General features: G+C 45.4%; 1 long non-coding RNA gene across 1 annotated transcript in view; it reads left to right on the top strand.

Moving 5' to 3' along the window:
- Nucleotides 1–4,660: 4,660 nt before the first annotated feature.
- LOC105451526 overlaps nt 4,661–13,932 on the top strand; it is a 99,949-nt gene continuing 90,677 nt past the window's right edge. Inside the window, exon 1 of the long non-coding RNA XR_974595.1 lies at nt 4,661–4,966. This is a non-coding gene — a long non-coding RNA (uncharacterized LOC105451526). The remainder of the gene's footprint in view (nt 4,967–13,932) is intronic.

Below are 13,932 nucleotides of genomic sequence, written 5' to 3'. Positions count from 1 at the left end.
CACCTCCCTTCCGGATACGAGAGCCGTGGGATCGAGACGTGCCTGGGATCGCGATGTTACCCCATTGTTCGTGCGGTGAGCATTACGATATACGGCCGTAAACCATTGCGGGTACGGGCGCGGCGCGACGCGTCTCTTCGTTAATGTAATGGCGAAAATGGCGAGAAACGGCCCGACATCACGTAGAGGTAATTCGGCACGCGTACGCTCGCCTATCAAATTGATTTTCGCGTCCCGCGTCCTTATGGGCACGTTTATATCCGCGGCCGCGTTTTACCGGACGACTACACGTGTCGTCGTCGTCGTCCGCCACAGGCATATGCTCTGCACACGATGGATTTCGCGAAAAAGAAGGGGGAGGGGAAAGAAGAAAAAGGAGAGAATAGGAAAAAATGCGGATATCTTTCACTCACAAGCAGAGAAATCCTTTCGAATAAGGTCAAGCTTAACTTACAACGATCCGTGAGACGATAATCTGCTGGAGGATTTGTCGCGTGTATATATACCTGAGAAGAGCGAATGTCAAACGTCAGAGAATGACGTTGGCCATTAAAGGAAAATACGATCCTATGAAAACACGTTTCACTTAATCCGCTAGATCCGTTTCTAAAAATTTTCCTACTAAACAGAATTGTACGATTTCGTGCCAACGAGACCAAGTTTGCGGTGGATTTGCTCGAGCATATCTTACCCTTTTCTTCCGTTCGTTCTTAGGAAGAACCGAAGGAAAATAAATCTGTAACAACATTCTTGTAGTTTTTTTTTTCTAAGCGTTAGGGCAAATTTCGACATTTTTTGGGGGGTAAATTAAAATTTACATAATTATCTATGTCGATAAGTATCTATGTCGATAAGTATCTATGTCGATATTTAACTGGCGTTTTTTATACTTTCAATTCTTCAAACAAACCGAATGTTTTCTGCTCCCCCCCCCCCGCATTAATAGACTTACTTATTCGTCAAAATTCCAGCTGATTGACCGAAAAATATAGAAATAACAATAAAGACCATATTCGCAAAGACGTCTTTTGTCCAAGGGCTTTTGTAGTCGGTACCTACCGCCACGATACCCAGGCGCCTTTTGCTCGCTCTCTGTCACCGAAACGGAATCGGAAAAATGGGATATACGTATACGGACCGGACGTGACGAGCGTTTTTGAACGCGCTGCGCTCCGAAAATGAAGAGCACAAGGCCCACAAATGTCGCTCCATTTCAACACCACGGGTCTCCGGGGGCCCCGTCCATCACTAATTGACTCGCGCCGGCGCCCAAATCGGGTTGCAAATTATAGGTCTCGAGGAAAAGAGCGATTATCGACTAAATAAGAGAGAGAGACTACAAACAACAAACAGTAATGCGATGACTACGGAGAAACCGTAGCGGGCGCCGATAAAAACCGCCGTTCCGGTAAAAGTCTACAGCCTGCCAAGGAGACGGTGTGTGTGCATGTGTGTGCCGTGTTCGTAATATTGACCGTATAAAAACGCGTTTTAACGCCTCGATATATCCGTCATGTCCGGCTCTCTTGCGCGAGGTGACTTAAGTAGAAAATTACTTGCCTTCCGTCGTCGTAGCGTAAAGCTCGTCGCTTTGAACGATCCATAATTCAGATGTCAGAGATTTCAGGATACCTAAAATTTCACTTATAATTTAATGTACCGTTTCGATATACGTGCATATTTCAATATATTTTATATACGTACCTTCATATATACCGATGCCCACTTTACGACTTTATGTATATTCATTGTTCAGACGTTTTTTTTTTACATTGCACGGCGCACGCAGAGTTGCAAATGGAAGTTCTGTTCCGAATTCTGACGCAAACAAATGGATCGTCTGAAACGAGATGCAAACATAATATTATCTACAAATTATTTAGAAGTGATAAAAAAAAGGTTTCAAGGTTAAGGAAGGGATTAGGGAGGTGGGAGTTAGGTTAGAGGTAAGTTATTGTGATGTCTCACGAAAATATATCGTGCAGCTCTCTTTTCAAGAGAGGATCGATTTACAAACAGGTATAGCACCGTGAAGAATGTGAGTTTCTTTCGTGAGATGAGCATGCCGTTTAAGATGCATACGTACTCGTGACGTGATCGCGTCATCGCGACGCGCGGCAGCCGCCGAGACGACGACGACGACGACGTCGACACCAATTTGCATGCGCCTACGGTACTGCTGCTTACGCAATCTGCTCCGGCAGCTGGCCGGTGGAGCGAGATATCGTCCGGACGCCTCGGCGATGTGGCGTGTGACGCGTTGCCAGATATAGTACGGGTCGTTTTAAGTATGTAGATCGAAATCTTATCGCCGGCCACGATCGGGTCACGCTCAGGCGGGCCCGTCTAATTTATCGAGCGCGACGACGCGATAATAACTGAATAACGGCCGCCGCCCGCCGCGTTACGCGAGGAGCGGCAAGGAGGGCGATGACGATGATAATAAAGACATGACTGTACACATATATACATGTAGAGAAAGAGAAATGCAGCCGAGACCAAGCCCGAGGGCACAAGCGAGGCAGGTAGAAAGAAAGAAAGAAAGAGAGAGAGAGAGAGAGAGAGAGAGAGAGGGGCCACTCGCGATTCGAAGCCGTCGCGCGATGCGAAGGTCTACTTAGCATTCGGTGTCACGTAGAGCCCGCGTTTTAATACATCAAAAACTCGGGAACCTCGTCCCCCCTTCTCACTCGCCCTCCTGTCCCTACGTTCCGCGGTCGCCGGATTCCCGAGCGATCCTCCTTTACCGGGGAGTGCGCCGACACCCCTGGGGGATCTCGCCCCGCGCCGCGCGGTATTCATTTGTTCGGTTCTCTCGCCGCGGAGGAGAACCTCGCTCTCGAGGCGAGGAGAGAGAGAGAGGGAGAGGAGGGCCACTAACTAGACGGAGAGAGAGAACGGCGATGTGCGTGCCTTTTGTTTTGCCGGGGGCGCTCTCCGATTGGCGCGTTCGCCCGGTCGCGCCGGCCATGGCAGCCTTTTTCCGGGCTAGGGATATCGGGCCAATAGCCTACCAGAGGGCGTTCCTGGGGCGGAGATTGCAACGCGTTCCGCATCCGTCTCGTCGCGCGTTGTCGTCATTATTATTATTATTATTATTATTATTATTATTATCATCGCAGCCGAACGATGTATACCTTTATGAGCTTCCGGCCGCGTCCGCAACGTCGGTAAGAACGGCGCGCCCGTGGAAGCGTACGTCGCTTCGCTCGCCCCGCGGTAGATGGCGCCTGGTGTACAGTTTTCTAGAAAGACATGGAAACCACGTCGTCTCGCTTCTCTCGCTTCCGCGGTGCCGTGCATTGCATCTTCCACGAGTAGAAAAAAAAGAAGGTACGAAATAGCATTCTCGCGTAGCCGCTTTTCTCGAGGAGACAGAATTTCCACTTACAAACATATACGCTCTTATCTGCGTGCACATTCGTATGTGTGCGCACGTAGATGAGCGATTGATTTATCAAACGATGGCCGTGAAAATTTCGTGGTTATAATTATACTTTTATTGTTAGTCGCGAAACAAGTCGCGGTGTGAAATTTCATGTAAAATTCAAGAGAATATTCTATAATATGTCATGGCTATACATTTTATCACTATTTCATGATATTATTTCAGATGGCCAATTGAGAGGAGTTCTAATCTTCTGAATTTGCGGTAGGACGATCGGAACGCTTCGAATATACGAAATTCCGCGCTTTCCAGTAGTAACAATTAAATCGCGTGAATTTCGACGTGAATCGGGTCGCCGCTTCTTCGTTGGACAAGAATTCGTCGTATACTCGTTGGAAGTGTTCGCGCGAATGTGTTTCAACTTCCAATCATAATTCAATTCATTTAGTGCTGGTTACTGTACAAAGTTGGTGACCATATGGTATTATTCATTACGAAAGCGTATAACCCCAGTGGGGAGAAAAAATTCGCCTATTGCATTGGTATGACTGCGCCACGCTGCCGCGACGCCGTGAACTTGCGGCGGAGTCGATCAAGATCGGAGTGAGATCTCGGTCGCGAAAACGGAGCATGTCGATCAGTGATTTGGGGCATGCGACATCGCGGCAAGGAAGGAGGCTTGTTAGATATATACATATACATCTGTTACGAGTTAATTATCTTAATTTCATAAACTCTCGGTACGCCCGACAATTACATTTATTCGTCAAGCCGAGACGTATAAATCGAGTACAATTCGTCAGTACGTCGATCGTCGGTGACTATATACGTTTCGCTGTTATTCATTCACGAAATCATAACCAAAAATAATAGGCAAAAGGTTAATTCGCCCATCGCGTCGGGTGTGAGTGCGTCACGTTCGTCGCCGCCGCGACGCCCGTGAATCGAAGATCGGAGTGATCTCAGCCGGCGGATCGATTTCGCGTTCTCTCTCGGCGACGACTGACGAAGTCGCGTCGCGCGCAGTGGCCGGTGGATCGCGGGACGCCGTCGCTCGCTTGTCGAATTCATCGAAGGTTTCGATCGCGAATCTACGAGCGCGAGATACATTTGAACGGATTCCGTCGGACTCGAGTGCGCGCGTCGGGGGCGCCGATCGTCATCTCGCGTCCGCGTGGAAAATACGGCGAGACGCGTCCGCGGATCTCGCGCACGGTTTCGGCCAGCCGTGAGTGCCGTGACGTCACGCGACGCTTCAACGGGTGTCCGCCATGTTAATCGCCCGCTTCGATCGGCGTGCGCCAAATTCTGGAGGTCCTCTGGAAGGTCATTGTGACGAAGTCATAACCAACGAAGGACAGAAAGTGCGCCCGTTGCATCGGCGTAAGTGCGTGAGTGCGTCACGTTCGCGTCGCCGCCGCGCCGTGAACTTGGAGCGGAATCGAAGATCGGAGTAATCTCAGCCAGCGGAGCGTTTCGCATTCTCTCGGTGACGAAGTCGCGCAATTCGACCGGCGAATGGACAATTCGATTCGGCTGATGGGGAAAACGGACGACGATTCGCGGCTTGCCGTCACGGTAAGTTTGCTCTGTCTTAATTATGCGAAAAGATATTGTTCTCAGCGGAGATCAACGGACATCATTTCAAGCACCTAGCAATTTCTTTCCTTCTGAGTCGCGTCTTGGGTCATTTATCTGAGAAAGAGAAAGAGAAAGAGAGAGATCAGATTCGAAGCTTTAAACGTGCGTCTCTAAATAGAAAATATATCGCGCCGGCAAGTTATGACAGTTTCGTCAAGTAAACTTCGTGTGACCGTAATTATTACTTGCACGATAGATTTTCCACAAATTGATTGTACGAAATTAATTGAAATGTGCGATAGCAGTGAGCAGAAATTATGATAATTTTCTGTTTTAATCACTATTTACAATTATTCAATCGATTAAAAAGGCGAAATCAGTTTTTAATATTGCGATTGTCGCAATTATAAAAACAATTTCTTAAATTACTAAGAATATACGTCACATGAAAATAATTATTAAAGTGTGACTATTCGAAATTGCTTCGTGCTTAAAGTGACTCCTCCGTTATTCTAAAATCGATCTGACAGATTACTTGTCATATACCTTACATATTTATTTTTTCGTAAAAAGAAATTTTTTAACGCTTATATGTAATATATATTGATAATAAGCTTTATAATATATTGATGTAAGATATATTAATTTAGCTGTACCACACACTTAGAAAAAAAATGACGAAACATTATAAAATTATAAGAACATAAAAATATTAATGCGAGAATACATTTAAGGCACACATTAATTTCTCAGATCGATTTTAAAGAATGAGTGTTAAGCCTGTACATTTTTATGGCGCCTAAAATACGAGACCGCCTTACTGTTTGATGAACTTCGGCATAATTCATCCTGCTAAAGGTCAGAGGTTTTAATATCCTCCGCTGGACACCCACTTGGCAGCGATAATTCGAATTAATAAGCGCAAATTGGAGGGCCCTCGCTGCTTGCCAATGCAAGTACGAACATCCGATCTCGAGCATCGGTGATTTTTTGTTTGCCTCTTTAAAACTTCCGGAATACGATATAGAAATCGAAAGTAAAAAGTTGCGCAACGGATTTAGAGTAGTTTAGAGAATGTCACTGTTTTTTTCATATACAGAAATTTATATTAAGTAAATGTGATAATATTACTTGTTTGCAAAGATTACTATATACATTTGTTGATATATATAAATTATTTTATATTTTCTTAAAACAATTTTTTAAAATAACTTTGAATTAAAATAAAATTTATTCGAATTGATTTAAATCGAGATAATTTTATTTATATTTTATTTATTAAAATTATTGAATTTTCTCGATGATCATAGCATGTATAAGTAAAAATAAATAAAATAATTTGGAAGACACTTAGAAGTTCTGTAACTTCGAGATGTCGTAAGATTAAACGGGACAAGTAAACGAACAGAACTTAACTTTTCAGTTACCTAATCAGTTTAATCATCCACTTTAAATAAATCTTACTTTAACTTAAAGTCATTTAAAGAGACTCGCTTTTCGGAAATAACGTAAAAGTTAAAAAGAATTATGACAAAAGATAATGAATTTCCGCCAAGGTAAATTTCCTACGAGATCTATAATGATGCGGTATGATAGTATATTATCTCCGTGAGACACCCGGTGTAGAGCGACAATGTCGCGTAATTAATGTAGTCGAGCGAATTACAAACGAAGTCGAATCTCTCTCGCAAACTGCAACTTCTCGCAACTCTCTCGCGCACTTTCGGGAAATTACGAGGATTCCGTCGTCGATGCGAACAGTTATATACGTATATATAGATATACAGCGAGTGGAAACCGCCACCGCGGTCGAAGTCCCGCTCGCAACAAGGCCGATTCGGGTTCGTATATTCGTCACCCCACGCCATCGAGTCGCGCGCAAATGGCGCTCATTTGTAGTGATAGGGATCGGTTAGCATCTCGCAAAAAAAAAGCGCGGAGCCTAACGACCGAGATGTGCCTATGCGATATCCGGTCACAGATCCGCCAGTGATATCGAACGTGGCTCAATGCACCTACCGGAATTAAAAATGTATTACGCAAGGTGTTGTTCGACCGCGGCGGCCCGTTTAAACCGAGCGTTCGCGGAAACGAGCATCGATTTAAATTACAACGACAGGTATTTAATATAGACATTTTGTTCCCTTTTTAATACTCGATACAGCGTATTTTTCTCAGGCCGTATATTTCTCGTATATTACTCGGCGAACAGAAAATCGATTCTTGCTCAAAATTTGCAGAAAAAAAAAATATAGTCCTGTCAAATTTTTCAATTTTTTCAATGTGCAATTAATATTCTTTTAATTAAGATCAAATAGGAAATTCAATTCTAACGGAACGCAGTTTGAATAAAGTAGTTATCTCGAGCAATATAACGCGTAATAACGATCGTGCGTAAATCACTCTCTGACCGACTCAAAAAGCAACCAGGGCAACTCACAGCTAGCTGCGCCCAATTATCTGCGTATATGTGTTCTGGCGTAACAAAAATTGCTATTATTCGTGGGCGATAAATCGTATTTTCACGCCGATAGGACGATCTCTAGGATCGTATATACGGCGTAACATTTCGCTTTCACGTTTCGATTCCTAGAAGCGCGCCGCCTCATCTGCATGAGAACGGCGGGCGGCGCGCAGAGCGCGGGGAGCCTATAATTAGCGGGCTGACGCTGGTGGTTTTATAAAACGCACTTTCTGGTAATTATCTGCCCGACGCGATATCGCGCCGCGTAACATCGCACCTCTGCGTCCGTATATATCACCCGATTTATCGCCGGTGGGACGTGTCTTAGATTGATGCGCCGCGCGCCGTTGTTCGCGCGATGCATAATGCAAGGATGCGCCGCCGCCGCCGCCGCCGCCGCCGCGTTACAAGCGCTTTTGCGCGGCCGCGCGGCGTTGTCGTACCGCGACGTAAGTGCATTGTCCTATACGTGTCCGACTGTATCCTACATTTTCCAACGTAAAAACGTTGGAAAAAAGCGCCGTCGTCGCCGTAAGCGCGTCGACGCTGCTTAAGGCGCGGAGTCGACAGGCATTTATTCCTCTTTTTTTTTCTTAAAACTCCTCAGAAAAAAAAGAACGTGTGTGTGTATATACTTATGGCGTTCTTCGTTTAAACAGTATAGGCCAGAAGGCGTTTCCGCGATGTCGTCCAATCCTCTCGCTCCCCCTTCCGTATATAGATAATCATTCGCGATGATCAAGTAATTAGCGGACGGATAGAACGCGGTTTATCTCGCATCACGCGGTTAAGCAACCGTATATGACTCCGTGAGGTATCGCTCATAAATAATTTATAGCAAATCGATGAATTCTTTAGGAATTTCCTGGAAGGAAATACTTACCGGTTTCTCCTCGCTTATGATTTTTTTTTTTTTTTTTTGTAGACTTTATTCTCTCTCGTCGAATTAATGAACCTTTGAAAAAAAATGCAGCAGTGAAACGTAATGATCGGTACACAAAAGAGAATTCAAATCGCGCGATATCGTTTTTCCACTCGCACGTCATGCGGATAGACAAGTATTGATATTCCATTAAAATCAAGCGTCTCCATCTATCAGATGATGAATATAAGATGCAGCTGCTGATATATACGTGAATCGGGCACATTGGCGAGTCACGTTTGCGAGTCCGTGATATAGTTGACATGGGACGCACCGGCTCGCGGTGCCAATACGGTCTCGTTCGTTTCTCGGTCGCGTTACCGCGTTTTTCTCAGTTGGCGCTTCAGACGACGACGACGACGACGACGAAAGCCGTCGTCGTCGCCGCGAGACGAGACGACGCGGAAAGGGGGAAAGAAAGGGGATGAGAGAGAGAGAGAGAGAGAGAGAAAGAGGCCGTGGGACGGATACATAGGAGGCGAAAAAAGGGGTACCACGACACGCGGGCGCGACGGAAGGAGTTGAGAAATGTCAGCCGGCAAATTGGAAGAGGGGAAGAAAGAGCGTGACGAGGGGCGGGGGAGGGGTGGGGGGAGAGGGCGAAAGAGAGAGAGAGAGGGGGTGAAATAGGACGGGCGACTCTCTACGGCAGCCCCGACGTCAAATAAACATGCCAGGACGAGCAATTTCGAATATTAGAAGGTCCCGCAGGGTAGGTGCATCCCGCGTCAGGGCGCGTGAGCTACGGTGATGACGTTCGACCGCAGGACGCATCAGCAGAGACCGACTTGCGCGGCCCGTTGCAATTGCAAGTGCCGACCGCAAAGTAAATGGGCGCCGGTCAGCGGGAATTAAAGATCCCTCTCGCGTCGTCGGCCCGCGACGACCGACCGGCCCGAAAGACGACAGTCTCTTTCAACGTCGTTCAATGCGCGGAGTGGACTTGGGAAAACTTGAAGGAGGGCGTTTCGCGGCGTTCCTCTTTCTCGGTAATCGTTAAGCCGATCGTGCAGCTCGTTATCTTTATTACTTTTAGAATAAGCGTTTCGCGCGTTGATACATCTCGCGTTAAGACAAATGTTTGAATGTTTCCTTTATACATGTCACGCACCATATAGAAAGTTACTCTTTTAAAATATGTGGGTATATAATTTATACAATTTTCTTGAACTCTTTACGGAATTATCTGGAATAATTATGGCGAATGAGCATGAGATTATCAAAATAATGTTGCAGTCATTAAAATAGGTTAATAATATTGAGAGAAATATGATTTTTTTTTCTGAGGTCTGCGGTTACTCTGCAGCTACAACGACGGCGACTGAACCGCAAATGGAATATTGTCGTTCGTGTTTATTGCTAACGCTAAGATACATTATTGGAAATAAAAATTTACATTTCCTTATATATAGTCGGAGAAAATATTAAGTTCGAGTTATTCAACAACGGTTCGTACGTCAGAATGACATTGTGATCCGAACACGATGAGGTTCAGCATCCGTCTATCTTCTGATTGGGAGCTTCAATTGGGAGGGAAGAATGAATCATCCCGTCTATCCCCGTTTTTTAATTCGCCGAATGGGCAATTAGGAGTGCACGTAACTGTTATCTCGTTCGTAACTTTCGATCCTTTGTCCCATTAAATGTCAACGATGCCAATCTCCGTGACCAATCGTGCGTTGCATATTACAAATTACTTCACTCTCGATTCGTCGAAGATCCGTTTGTAATATTTAAAAGATCTAAACGCGCTGAAGTTAATTAATTGAGGTTAATTAAAGTAAAAAAATTCTGATATATCACTCACTACTATGCGCACAGCGGTGAGAACTACGTCGAAAATAAAATATAAATATAAAATTCAAATTATATTAACATGCAAAATAATTAATATTTAAAAAAATAAATATTGTGCGTAGAAAATATTTAAGTAATTCTTCTTTAAGTAATAAATAGTACATTACTCTTTGGTTACTTTGTTGTTGTCCGATGCCTCCATCAGGCTTCCTCTTCTCTTGTCCCTTCTTTATTGCATTAACACAATATTCACTCGCGAAAACACGGTTAATTTCGAACGCGCGTGCACTAATCATCAGAATACGATGCTCGCGCGTAGCACTTTGCGTAGCACCCCCGCTGTTAATCGCACGCGATACGCACGTTATTATATCGTGACTGAAGAATAATGCGAGAAAAATATGACACTCGCGATGTTTCGCAAAAAGGTGGAACAGACGAATCTCAAATGACGGAGGGATTTCGAAAATCATTTAGCGATTCACTTTATTCCGATGCGACTTGTAAAAAATCAATGATTAATTGAAACAGAAATCAAAATTCGGTATTGCATTTTTATTCTGAAAAAAATATACGTATTAACAAATAATCAATGATATATGTAACGACCTGTCTTACTTAAATCACATTTAATTACATTTAAGCCGGTGAAAAATTAAAGCGCGACGCGAGACGTAATCGAAACCGAGCGTTACAGAAATAATTATCGTCCACGCGCGAGAAACAATAATTTATAAGTATCATTTTCTTCGTTTCGATTCCTACGTCAAGCGAATAAATTACGCGAGATATCTATTTAGACGAATAACCGTCATTTCGAATACCCGCGGTCATTTCCACATACTTATGAACCGTTAAGGTTGGAAGCTAATTAATCATCGGCCCGATAATCATTAGTTGCAATATACAGTGAGGAATGAACGGCATCTCGTTGTACTGCTCGAGTTTTGAAAGCTAATATGCGATCGCGTTTCGAAGACTAATGCGACGACATACGGAACGACTGCGCGCCACTGCCTGCCCACTCGAGCCTTTCTACGCGACTGATCACCGCGTGTATACATATTCATGAATAACTTTGTAATAATTTTTGCAGTAATAATTTTATTTAGCTTTAAAATAACGTACCATAAAATTGTAACACCGTTTATTCTGTTCCTTAATATGTGAAATATCGAACACGTTGCATTATATCAACGCTATATTTACTATATAGTTAACTAATAATTTGGAGGGACGTATTCGGCGTTAATCAGAGATTAGGATCACGTAGCGCGTCGATCTTCGAAACAAGACACTCGTCTGGCGAATAATTTCGCAAGGGGAAAGGCGAAAATCTTTGACTACGCGTGGCAAATTTAAATAATCTTTCAAAGAAAGAGAGAGAGAGAGAAAGAGAGGAGCAGAAGAGAGACTCGTTGACTCGTGCAGGGGTCGAAGGCGTCGTCGTACCCTATAATCTCGAGCCACGTGCACGGGGTCGAAGGCGTCGATGAGACACAGGGTCGCGAACGGGCCGCGCGCGCAGTCGAATATACCGCGCATCGAATACGACGCGATAATAAATATCCGATAGGAATGCACCTCTCGCGATAACTCGGCGACGAGATCGCAATGGCGGGCGGGCCGACGCGGCGTGAAAATTTTATTGGCCCGAGCCGCGCCAAACGAATCTCCGATCGACAAAATCGCTCGATTCCTGCCCGCGTCACGCTCGGCAGAGATCGAGCGAGGCTCGGACGGAACGCGATACGCGCCGGATCTAATTTGCATGAGATCGAAATGCGCGAGCCCGACTTAAGTATAAGTTTCTGCGTCGGAGTGCCGGTTAGCAAAAAAAGCTCGCCTGACGAGCGCGCTGCGCGCTCGTTAGATCGCGCGCCGATATAACGCGATTGCCGCGTCAAATTATTCGTTTCGTCGACAGTGCATTGATGCGATTTACAAGGGACGTGTGTGGGAGCTTGCACATTTATTGGTTCAGCTTTTTTTATTTAATATGAAATATATAATGAAATATAGCTTTCTAATAAGATAATTTATGGATGCAACAATTATTAATGTTATTGTAAAGCTGTTACATCGATAGTGTATTGATGAGTTTGAGTTTTTATTGGTTCAACATTTAAAAAAAAAATGAAATATATTTCCCTGATGATTGGTATTTAATAATAACAGCTTTACTTGTAATTGTCATTTATTTTTATTATTTATTAAAGAAATTATAAATTAAATAAACATTTTAAGATATTTTGCCATAAATAGATACAATACTGAATGAGTAATTGAGCATTTAGTTTAATACCTGTGATTTCACATGACAAAAAAGTTTTCAATCGAACTCTGTGTACGCAGCTTTCTCAGACTTTAGGGACTAATATCCCGGTTGCTAATATTAATTATCCTTTGTAATTAATGTGTCAATCTCCCTCCACTCCGACGAAGGAAGCTAATTGCGGAACGCCTCGTATCTCCTTCAAATTACCATCGCCCGACGCCGCCGAGATATCGACCGAGAGAGAGAGACGCGCTACGACTACGCGCGAGAATTGCCTCCGATACTATCGATAAGTTGAAAAAAAAAGGAATCAGCCGAGAAACTCCACTGGCTCCAACTGCCAGATCCATTTCGTGCCAGTTCGATCTCGCTTGAAGGCAACAGTGCCGTAGAACGTAGGCGCCTTCGAGGGGGTCGTCGTTCCTTGCGAAGAGCGAGCCCGACCGGTGGTTCGCCAGTTACGAATAGCCGTCCGAGTGGCGATACGAGGGAGGAGAAGGAGGGAGGAGGAGGAGAAGAGTAGCGAGAATCAGGGGAGGAGAGCAACATGCCGAGGACGTCTCGACGATGACTGGTGCATCGTGCTCGAGACGTGAAGCGTAGACGCGTGATTCTCAGAAAAGAGCCAGGCCATCGGACTCCGTCCGATAGAGTCATCACGTGTCGGCGCTAGGATAGTACTTTTATTGTAACGTATCGAGCATGGGGTATCGATTGTGTGTGAGTGTGTGTATACGCGTGTCAGACCGGGAATCGGACCGATCGACTGGGTATAAGGGTGGGAAGCGGGCGCGTTCTTTCAAACGGGAGGGGGAGGGGGCAAGGGGGGACCGATTGCGGGGCTAGTTGTCCCGTACGCAGCGGGGGTGCTTCGACGCACGATCGGTACGATGTATGATCGATCTGACACCTGCGGGGGCACCGGACCCCACGTCGCACGTACCTGGCGTACTTCGTCTTCGGACTCGTCGGGATCGCATGTACAATCCTCGGTGTACAGCTGAGAATCGACAATCCCTCCGCCGTATACAGGACAACACCGCGAGCGGCATATATAGTCGGGAATTTGTCGGCGGAAGAGGGAGGGGAGAAGGTCGGTTCGACGTAGCGGGATTGATTGAAATTACACGCGGGGATTACAATCGGGTTTCGGGTACAGGACAGCTCACGGCTGTCCCGGGCTTGCTGCGGCAGTTATGCGAAAACAAACAGCACGAGCCGGCTTTGGAGCAATTTGTAGAACGAAGTATCTCGCGGCTCGAGGCTGCGTGGAGATTTCGATCGCGGGCGGTTCCGCTGATCAAAAGCGACAGGCTCCTGGTTCCGCGCCGCGCCGCGTTCTAGCAATACCACCGCGGGATTTCATCGCGGAGTCGTAAATACCGATCGCGACGTATCGTCCGTTGTATCGCTTCCCGGACGGGCCCCGTTCTCGGAAAGATCCGATCTGCACGTCCGATTACGTTGATCTAACGACTCGCGAGAGTTGTGTCTGCGACCGG

The sequence above is a fragment of the Wasmannia auropunctata genome, unplaced genomic scaffold (assembly GCF_000956235.1).
Source record: "Wasmannia auropunctata unplaced genomic scaffold, wasmannia.A_1.0 LD336050.1, whole genome shotgun sequence".
NCBI lineage: Eukaryota > Metazoa > Arthropoda > Insecta > Hymenoptera > Formicidae > Wasmannia > Wasmannia auropunctata.
This window is presented reverse-complemented; position numbering and strand designations above follow the sequence as displayed.